We start from the raw sequence: 9,905 nt of genomic DNA on the forward strand, positions 1-9,905 counted from the left end.
AATGCCTTTTTCATGTCTAACAGTCAAATCATCCCTTATTCTTTACCTATTTCTTCCAGCTCCTTATTGAGTATGAATCTAATATAGCTTTGGTATTTGGAAGTTTGGATAAAGAAAGAATCTACAGGCAATCTCATGACATTCATAGGAAAAGAGACGATGTTTATTGTTCATGACATAAAAACTGCATTTTTCACTTTATTATATAATTTTTTAATTAGGTTTTTAATTCAGCCCGTCTGAAGAAAAACTGCAAAGAATAACCAATGCCCAGCTTACTTTCAGCAAACACAGAACTAAAGCTAAATATTGACACCTCAGAACAAGGAATCTCAGATCCCTTGTATATCCACTGAATTTCATTTATCAACATTATGTAATGAGGACTGGTACAGACTTCAAGGAGAACGGAGTTTTTTTGCTTTTCCTTTGAGAAGTTACTTGTACCCAGAAAAAAAAATGGTACTTCTGAACATGCTTTCTTCACCAATAATTCTGTTATGCATAGAGTGGCATATGGTCAGCATTTTCTTTGGAAACTTCAATTTATCTTAATTTTATATAGTATATTTTATATTTAATTTTATATTTGCTCTTCTCATTTATGCCCAATGATAAGAGGCAGTGGATAGAAACTTGGGTGTAGGAGGTTCCATATAAACACTAGGAGAAATTTTTTCACTGTGAGGGTGACAGAGCACAGGAAAGGCTGCCCAGGGTGGTTGTGGAGTCTCCTTCCCTGGAGACATGCAAAGCCCACCTGGATGTGTTCCTGTGTGACCTCCTGGAGGTGACCCTGCTCTGGCAGGGGGGTTGGACTTTATGATCTTTTGAGATCCCTTCCAACCCCTAACTTTCTGTGATTCTGCAATCTGTAACAGCAATAACCAGAAAGACCAAAGATACCTCTATCCTCCCCATATTTTGTCTTTATCAGAGGCTGAGAGCACAGGTCTGGAGAAGAGCACTAGGAGAGCAAAAGCTTGCAGGGATGCTCCTCCTCAGACTTCAGAAACAGTGCTTTGTCTTCCTTCTAAGGTGTGATGCTTTTGTGCTGAAAGCCCATATCCAGGTAAACTTTCAGTATGCAGAGCAGCTCACAGTTAAAGCATGTGCTATGAAAAAAAAAAAAAGCCACCTCTTGTTCTGAATCTGTCACTTGATAATTTTATTTGATCCCCCTGGGTCGTGTACTACAAGATACAGTTGATGAGCATTCCCTGATAATTTTTTCTATTACACGCCTATATAGATTTTTATCACTTTCATCTTTCGCTCTTTCTTTGACAGGCTGAAGATTCTTAATCTATTTAATTGCTCTTTATCATCACTGCCACCCATTTCTTGTTCCATTAACTCACTCTTTATATATAGGTATCAGAGTAGCACCCAGAGGTAAAGACAAAAGCACAGGTGATTTAGACTGGCCTAGCAGACTTCCCTTCTATTTGCTATTTTTCCCTAATACCTTTTTTTTAGATGAGTCTGTAACATTTAAGCAATGCTTAAATTTACCATGGTAAGCTCTCTACAAGATTGCTTCCTTTGGTGCTAATAGTTTACAGGACAATAATAGCAGGACTGTTCTTCCCTGCATGAAATACATCATAGTATCAGCAGCAAGCTTCATCCCCAGATGCTAAGCATCACAAGACCCCTCACTGACTCTTCATAATTAGCTTTCATTTTTGCTATCCTCATTAACTGAAAATCATTCCAGTCACTCTTACAGATCACCAATGCATGTGCTAACTAGCATTAAACCAAGGATAGATCCACATGCAGCTCTACTGGCGACATCTGAAAACAGGTCATTTATTCCTACCCCATCTTCTAACCAACTGTCAGTGTAGGAGAGAACTTTCCTCTTATGTCAGAGCAGTTTCATTTTGCTCAACACCTTCAGAGAGTAGATCTCAAAAGACTTCATGAAACTCAGGCATACTGCATCAGCTACTTCCCACTTAAAACCTCAACAGTGTCTTCAAAGAACCCTACCAGACCTTGAGGCTGTTCCAACTCTTTCCTGGTATATCAAATTTGAACATAAATCCATTCGTTTTCTTCTTCAGTACATTTACTACAAAAGCGACTGATTTGAATGTCCATCATATTTATCCTGTTCTTTCCTGCAGGCTTTCTGGAAGCCTTTTTAAAAAAAAAAACTGGCATCATCTTTGGCACCCTCACCTCCACCGCTACCACATCAGCATGTGCTGTTAAACACCATCACTACCAGTTCAGTAATTTTATACTGAGAGATCTTCAACAGGTCTTGGATGGATCCAGTGGTGGCAATATGCTGTAATTTATACTCATTTTGTTCTAAACCAAAAACTGCTCCAGCAGCAGTCTGATTTGGAACAGGTACCTCAATAAGACCTTATGCTTCTCTCCCCATAGAGATTTTGTTTGAGTATCTGAGCCTTTGCACAGTCAATATGAGTATTTCATACTCTTTCAGATACAGTGCAATCTTCTTTGAGCTCTTTTAGATATCCATTATCTATTGGCCCAAGAGTCTTCTTATTTCTGTGATTTTTGAAAGAATATTCATGACAAGCTTCTCTGACTTTCAAAAAATCACGTATCAAGCTTTAACTTCCTTTACCATATATTTAATGCTTAATTTGCCTGATTTTTTTGGCAGTATTTTGAAGGATATCTTTCCATTCCTTACAGCCTGCTCAACTATGTTAATTGTTTTTTAAAATATTTTCAAAGGGTCAGAGACACAGTTGTTAGGAGATACACATTTGGTCTGGGTCTCTCCACACTGGCTGTAAGCATTTTACTCTTCTGACTGCCCATCTTAGCAGGCTTTCCATAGAAAACCCAATGAACATCCTGCTAGCTACATCCCCTATGATAGATCTATGCTGTCAATCACACATTTTTTTAAGGAGGCATTTGTTCTCTCAGTGTCATGTTCTGGTCTTCTAGTATTTGCTTAGAAAAACTTCCTTTTGGTCAGATTGCCTATTCTTCTGTGATCCTGTCTAAATTGGCACTAATTTATTCAGGCAGCTCTTCACTGTTTTCTACATGACTTCCAACAAGTTCTGTCCTGTGTACAGCAATGTTAAGGACTTCAGCCCCAGAGGTTGTGCCATCTTGGCCTCTGTGCCCTTGTCTGCTTGTCCTCATGCAGGGTATTAGGATCACAGTGCAGACTGATGCTTCATAGGTCTTTATTCTTAATCTTCTATCTACCTAGCAACTCGGATGTTGCTTCCAACACTATTTTGGTACCCTTTCTGTGTTACCAGCACTTCTCCACCAGCTTCTCCAGCACCAAAAGAGAGTCTAGATGCTTCATGTTGTAAGCCACCATGGCACACATTTGGAAGGTCATTCAATATTCCCTTTCTAGCATCATAAATCCAACCAGTTAAGTGCAGCTCCACTGTGGAAGATGCAATCCTTCTGTAATCTAGAATCAAACACCATGCAATAGTACCCTTAGAGCAAAAGGATACTTGGCAGTCACCCAAGAGCAAGGTCTCGCCTACAGCATGACAAGATCATTTCTTCTTTACAGGTTTGATGTCCTCCTACATTACTTCTCATTAAAGGCCCAGTGGCAGTCTTCCTAGAGACAGCAGTTGGGATTACCTGTCTGGAGGTTTACTTTACACATGTGCAAATTAATGACACTTTCCTTACATTTACATTTGGCATGCAGTGGCTTTCCCAAGAGTCCACTCCAGCTACAGTAATCCACCATGGGCATTGTTGTAACTATCCCTTTAGTTAAAATCTGTTGTAAAGCTGTTGAGAATAAGACAATGCTGCTCTTCTCTAACTGGAGATCTGATATCAACCTCTAGCCTGAGAAGCCGTAGGCTAAATGGCCTGAGGTACACTCCTTGTGTTTTAGGCTTACTCTGTGTATTCCATCTGAAATTCTTACTTTCTACCTCCCTTTCCAGATCCTTTGATTCAAACCATCCTCATCCTCTTGATAGACAATCTATTAATTTTCTAAAAATCTGTCTTTGGTACTGGACTGGTTGGTACTCATTAATATATCTGTTTTGTGAAATAAAGTCATTTCTCTGTCTTCCATTCAGCATCATTAATCCACAGGCCTAGTGCATTCTCCAGGTCCCCACAAACCATTTTCAAGACAACCTTATACAAGTTAAAAAACCAAGAAAGTTTAATATTTCTTGTGTAAAACCCACATAACAATGACAGAAAATTCTAATATAAAGAATGATTGCCTGGCAGTTAATCTAGTATATTACAGCTATCTTAATGATGGTGTAAAATGACTGATTGTGCAAGCCCTTAAATACACTATTCTTAAGACAACAGAACATGTAACCAGCCACAACTTTCAGTTCAAAGCAGAAGGAAAAGACAGTTTTCCAAGTTGCAACCACATTTGGTACACTCTTAATGGGAGCTGTACCTACAAATACATCCTACATCAAATCAAAGAGCATTCTATATAACCAAGACTTGCTGATTCAAAATGGGATCTTACATATTTAGATTCCAAATCTAGATTTCTTACTATGAATTCTACTTTCAGTTACAGCAAGTCTGCTCTATTTTATGAGTTATAGTGTACACCGTGTTCAACACAAAAGTCTCATGGGTTTCCCACACACACTGTCACTGCTACAGTTATAAGCAAGATTATTAAACATTTGTAAAGGATAAATTCTGCTATACAGTAAAGAGAAATTCAATACTGACTAACTGATTCATAAAACAGGCCTGATTTTTCAGTTGATAGAAAATGGTTCTCTTTCCCTTACCACCATCAAATCTAATTTAGAGCACTCCAGTGTAGTGCAAATACATCAGGTACTTAGTAATCTCCAGTAATAACAAGGAGACTCATCACAGTTGCTGAATGTTATGAATCATCTTGTGAACACAACTGCTATACACTGCAAAAGGCACTTTAACAAGTAGTTTCATTCATTTATGCCAATAGTTAAAAATCGAGCACCAAGCAGCCTCTGTAAATTGAACTCCTGAGCATTACACTGCTTCGTTACCAGTTGTCTTTTATTTAATATTTTGAACACCTGATGTACTGGGAGACCCCATTAATTTTTAAAATTATTTTACTACATAAACAGTTCAGTTGACTTTATCAGGATTATTAATGCAAGTTTTAAAGTTACATTTAACTGTTTGCTCAATAAGAGATAATTTTAAAACCTACAGTGCTGTATATAAATTAATGCTGATGCTTCTTTCTTCCCAGCTACACCTGAGTGTGTCTCCATTCAGAAGTAAGAGGTGACAAGCAATAAGATAATAGCCAGGCAAAGGTGGTTATAAGAGCTCTCACCTGCAGAACAGCCCTAAAGATCAGATCTTTTTATTTTTTTTTTATTTTTTTTTTTTAATTGAAGTTAAGAATTGTGATGGCTCTTCAGGGTACTCTAGCCAAGGCACACTGTATGTTTTTAAAGCATTATGATAGCACCCACAAGCCTCTCTAACAGATCAGTATCTTACTATTCACTAATTAATATATAGACTCACAACAGAGCTTACAGCCCCAGGGCTTGGGTGCCCACAAACCAATACCTGAAATATAGTTCCCTGAATGCTGGGGTTTCTTTGTTCTTTTTTTGTTTGCTTTTTTCAACAATGAGCAGAAAGAAAATAATTTTGATTTGGATTCCAGAAGCTTGAGATGCCAAGCTACTATAATTTAACTGTTTCTTTGTGACAGCTTTTTTGTTATAACTAATGGGATGCATGGTCTTAGCCCAGTATAACAGGGAAATAAAAATCAGTCCGTCTGAAACTTAGCAACTGAGGATAACTAAAAATGTGCCCAAAGTCAATTACTGCAGGGTAGCTGACACAAGACAGCTTCATCATTTGTGGACATTTGTAGGACAACCATATTCTCTCAGAAGCAATTCAAAGGTTAAGGCAAAAAGCTTCTTAGACTAGGATAGGAACAGTCAAATGAAAAAGTATAAATATATTCAAACATAAACACAATGATAGCTGCACTTTGACACTTCTTACCAGGATAACTTCCCACTCATCAGTCCAAAAAATCCTCAAGCTCCAGCTGGGGGCTTGTCCCATCCTCCATGGCTTCCCATGGATCCTGGAATGCAGACCCATGGACTAATTTCTACATGCTGTGTGCACCAATGTAAACATACAAGAAAAGCTCTGCCTCCCTCTAAAGTTGCTAATTAATGAGAAAAATAATTGTTAAGGTAATCTAATATTTCCCTTTGCTTTGAAAAATGACAACTAATAATGAGCCCTTGCTATGTACTGTTTACTTTTACTTTTTTTTTTAATAACACAAGGTTATAAAATTACTACTTTTACACTCTTACAATATTTAACCCTTAAAAACAAATAGGCATCACTACTGGACAGTTATCTGAAGTTACATCTTCTTCATTACACCTCTGTCATCCTCCTCATGCCTTTGTTTCTTCAGTGTTCATAAAAATCAAACTGATGACATCCAGAATATCCAGACATGCAAATCTTTATCATCTGTTTCTTCATTTTAAGTATATTCAGACCTATAACTTCTGCTAGGTTTATCAATATGAGATCAATTTATTTTTAAAAAGTATTTTTAAACAAATATATAATTATATATATAATTATATATATAATTATATATATATAATATATATAATATATACTATATATATATACACTAATATAATAATCTACATGCAACTTGACTCCCTGGCTGTTTATAGTTAAAATCGACCATTAAAAGTGGGAAAGTCCCATCTCTCCTTGCATACTGCCTTCAAAGTATTTTTTCTCCTTTAAGTAATCAAATATAGATTTTTCCATGACATTTTGATTAGGCTCTTACTGTGAATACATTAAGTGATAATTGGTCCAAAAATACCTATTGAGCAAGGAACAGCAGAACACAGTAAATACTGGGAGCACCATAGGCAATTGCATGAATCACTTCACATACCTGTGGTTTTCCAGGTTCCTGTGCTTAGTCATGGGTACACTCTTCATTTTCTTGTACACAGAATATAATTTCTGCCAGGTTTTGTTCTTGGCTTCTACACTGCCACCTGTAGTCATACAAGAGAAATTAGCCATATTTTATTATTTTATGCTGCAAGTCCTATTGCCACAATGTTTCAGCCCACTTGTTTTTCTACACAACCATCCTAAAGCATTCCACCTTGTGAAAAGCATGCTAAGGTACTCGAACAAAGAAGTTTACAATTTTCTATTTAATAAATTTCAGGAAGGAAGATAAAACTCCAGTTCCAGATTAATTTAACCCAAGACAACAGTTAAAACTTTAAGACAGATGCATGCTTTATAGATTTGTACGTTATCTTCTTTGCTTAGTGGACAAATCATAACCTTGACAGAGCAAGGTGACTTATGAAATGGGAATACAAACAGCATCTGCACTTAATTACTTAGTAAATACAGAAAAATCTAATTTGTTTTTCCACCTGAAAAATTAACATAGTTATACAGAAACATTATTTCCATGCTCAGCTTAGTTACCTTGCACAGTTTGTAAAGAAACACACACACACAAAAAATTAAGAAAAAAAAAAAGTTATATTTGGAATAACATCTCAGAGAACCAGAAGTGATCTTGAACTTTTCTTAATGCAAACTTAAAATGAAAAACATTTGAAAACCACGGCAAACTTAGTGCACTTTGAGCAATATGCCACAGATCCGTTGAATTTACCATTTACATCAAAATAGGACCTGAAAACACACCACCCAGAGCTCTTACATTTTCACTTTCCTGAAAATATACTAAAATTGAAAATTCAAGCCTTCCTGGAAAAAAAAAAAAAAAAATAAAAAAAGCTTGCTGGCGTTGAGTACAGGGATTTCACCAAACAACGAAGTTTCGGAGTACAAGCTCGGGGGGAGCACTGGCTTTTGCGTGCGCATGCATCTCCCCCTTCTTCCAGTGAAGAATTGCTCATGGCATCCCTAGAAGCAGCACCCGAACGCTCCCCACTATGTCTCTATCTGGAAAAAACGCTCTCAAGTCATTAAAGGACAGAAACTAACTAATGTCACCACGCCACGGCTACCACATGGATGACTACGGCTGCCCGGGTACCCGCACCCCCGCCACTACCCGACGTCCACAGCAATCGCAGCCTCGACCAGAAATGTCAAACTAGAACAGAAACCGAAAAAAAACCAAACCCTGCGGCTTTCCGAGAAAAAGTTGCTTATAAATTATTATAATAAATTAATAATAAATAAATAAATACAGTCGCAAGCACCGGTGAGACTGCCTGCTCCCCGAAGCACATGTCCAGGTAACACTCCCGCCCTGCCACTCCACCGCCCCCCTCCCCATCCCACCCCGGGAAGGAAACCACGGGCGGGGACCCCCCGGGATCCCTTCACCGCTTCCCGGTCCGGCGGCGGCCACTCAGGTACACGCCGGGCGCCGCCCCGCTACGAGCATCCGCGGGCACCCACCGCCTCCCCCCAGCACCCCACCGCCCCCAGCCCAGAAGGCGCAGGGAACCGCGGGCGCGGTGCCTCCCGCCGGGACGGTGCCAGAGGACAGAGGGTCGCGGCTACACCCGGAGGGCCGAGGGGTAGGGGTAGCTGCCGCTGCGGGGAGCCAGCGCTGCCCACCCACCTGCGCTCGCCGGGCTCCTCACGTCTCCGGCCGGTGCCGCAGGATGAGGCGGCGGCTCCTCCTCGCCAGCACGGCTTTTTCCTTCTCTCCTTCCTTCCTTCCTTCCATCCCACCCACCCTCCCTCTCGCCGCCACGGCGCAGCCAGGGGGAGCCGCACGCCCCGGGTGCCGCCGCGCCTCCCGCCAGGGATTCCTGCGGGAGGGCGGGATGGAGGGAGGCGGCTCGTCTCTCGGCACAGCCTCCCGCTCCAGCTCCCTCCCAGGCACGTTTCTGCCGGTGCCGCCGCACGGCGCCGCGGCGGACCCGCAAGCGCGCACATCCCCTTCCCCTTTTCCCTTTTTATGCCGGGGCTCCCACCGCCGCCACCGCCGCTGCTGCTGCTGCTGCCGGGCTGGGGGCAGCGCGGTTCGGCAGCCGCCTCGCTGCCTTCCCACGGCCGTCCCGCCTCTGCCGTGCTCGCACCGCCCGCCCGCCCCCCGCCAGCCCACCTGTCCGCGCCCCGCCGCCGCGGCCCACGCAGCCGCCCGCCCCCGCACCGCCCCCGCGTCCGCTGCCAGCGCTCCCGGCTCCGTGCCCCTTCCACCGCCCCGGAGCCTCTCACCGCAGCCACGGCACCGGGTCGGGGGGGGAGCGAGGCGGCCTCCGGCAGCGCGGGGCTCTGCGGCTCTTGCCGAAATGGGCGGCGGGGGCCGCGCTGAGGCGCCGGGGAAGGGAGGTGGCGGGCGGCCGCCCCGCCTCGGGGCGAGAGCGGCGGGGCCGGCGTGGGCTGTGCTGAGAAAGTGGGGCCGCCTCCCACCTGTGTTCCTTGTCCCCCGAGTGCCGGAGATGTCCACTTTCTCCCGGGGAGGGAGGTGTCCGTGGGGCACTTGGGGGGCTCCGGGCGCCTCCTCGCTCTGAGACCAAAACCAACGCGGAGTCTTGGCCCCGTTACAAAAAATTTACATGTTGAGGAATATGCTGGAAGCCCTTTCCTTGATGGCTCTCTGACAGCTGATGTCGAGAGATGACCTAGCTGGAGGTGGTCGGCACTTAAAAACATGTTTTGCAATGCTTACAAATTTTGCAAAAGCCGCAGGTAAACACACACAAAAAAAGTAAGTGTTAGGAAAATGTCTGTATTGTAACTGAAATTGCGTCGGAACTTCAGGTTGTGTACATAATGTCCTGGCTCCTGCCCTGATGGAAGAACAACCCATCCCTTACTAAAAGTTCTCTCGTTCTCTGTGTTTTGCCTGATGTATCTTCGTTTTTCAAAGAAATTATGCATTTAAATTATTTGCC

General features: G+C 42.4%; 1 long non-coding RNA gene across 1 annotated transcript; it reads right to left on the reverse strand.

Annotated features, from left to right (window-relative positions):
- Positions 1-341: 341 nt before the first annotated feature.
- Positions 342-9,072, reverse strand: LOC139799605 (uncharacterized). The gene is made up of 3 exons (XR_011727369.1): positions 8,624-9,072; positions 6,950-7,055; positions 342-6,094 (listed from the first exon to the last, which is right to left on the reverse strand). It is a non-coding gene; the product is annotated as an uncharacterized lncRNA (long non-coding RNA).
- Positions 9,073-9,905: the final 833 nt, after the last annotated feature.

The sequence above is a fragment of the Heliangelus exortis genome, chromosome 1 (assembly GCF_036169615.1).
Source record: "Heliangelus exortis chromosome 1, bHelExo1.hap1, whole genome shotgun sequence".
NCBI classification, from domain to species: domain Eukaryota; kingdom Metazoa; phylum Chordata; class Aves; order Apodiformes; family Trochilidae; genus Heliangelus; species Heliangelus exortis.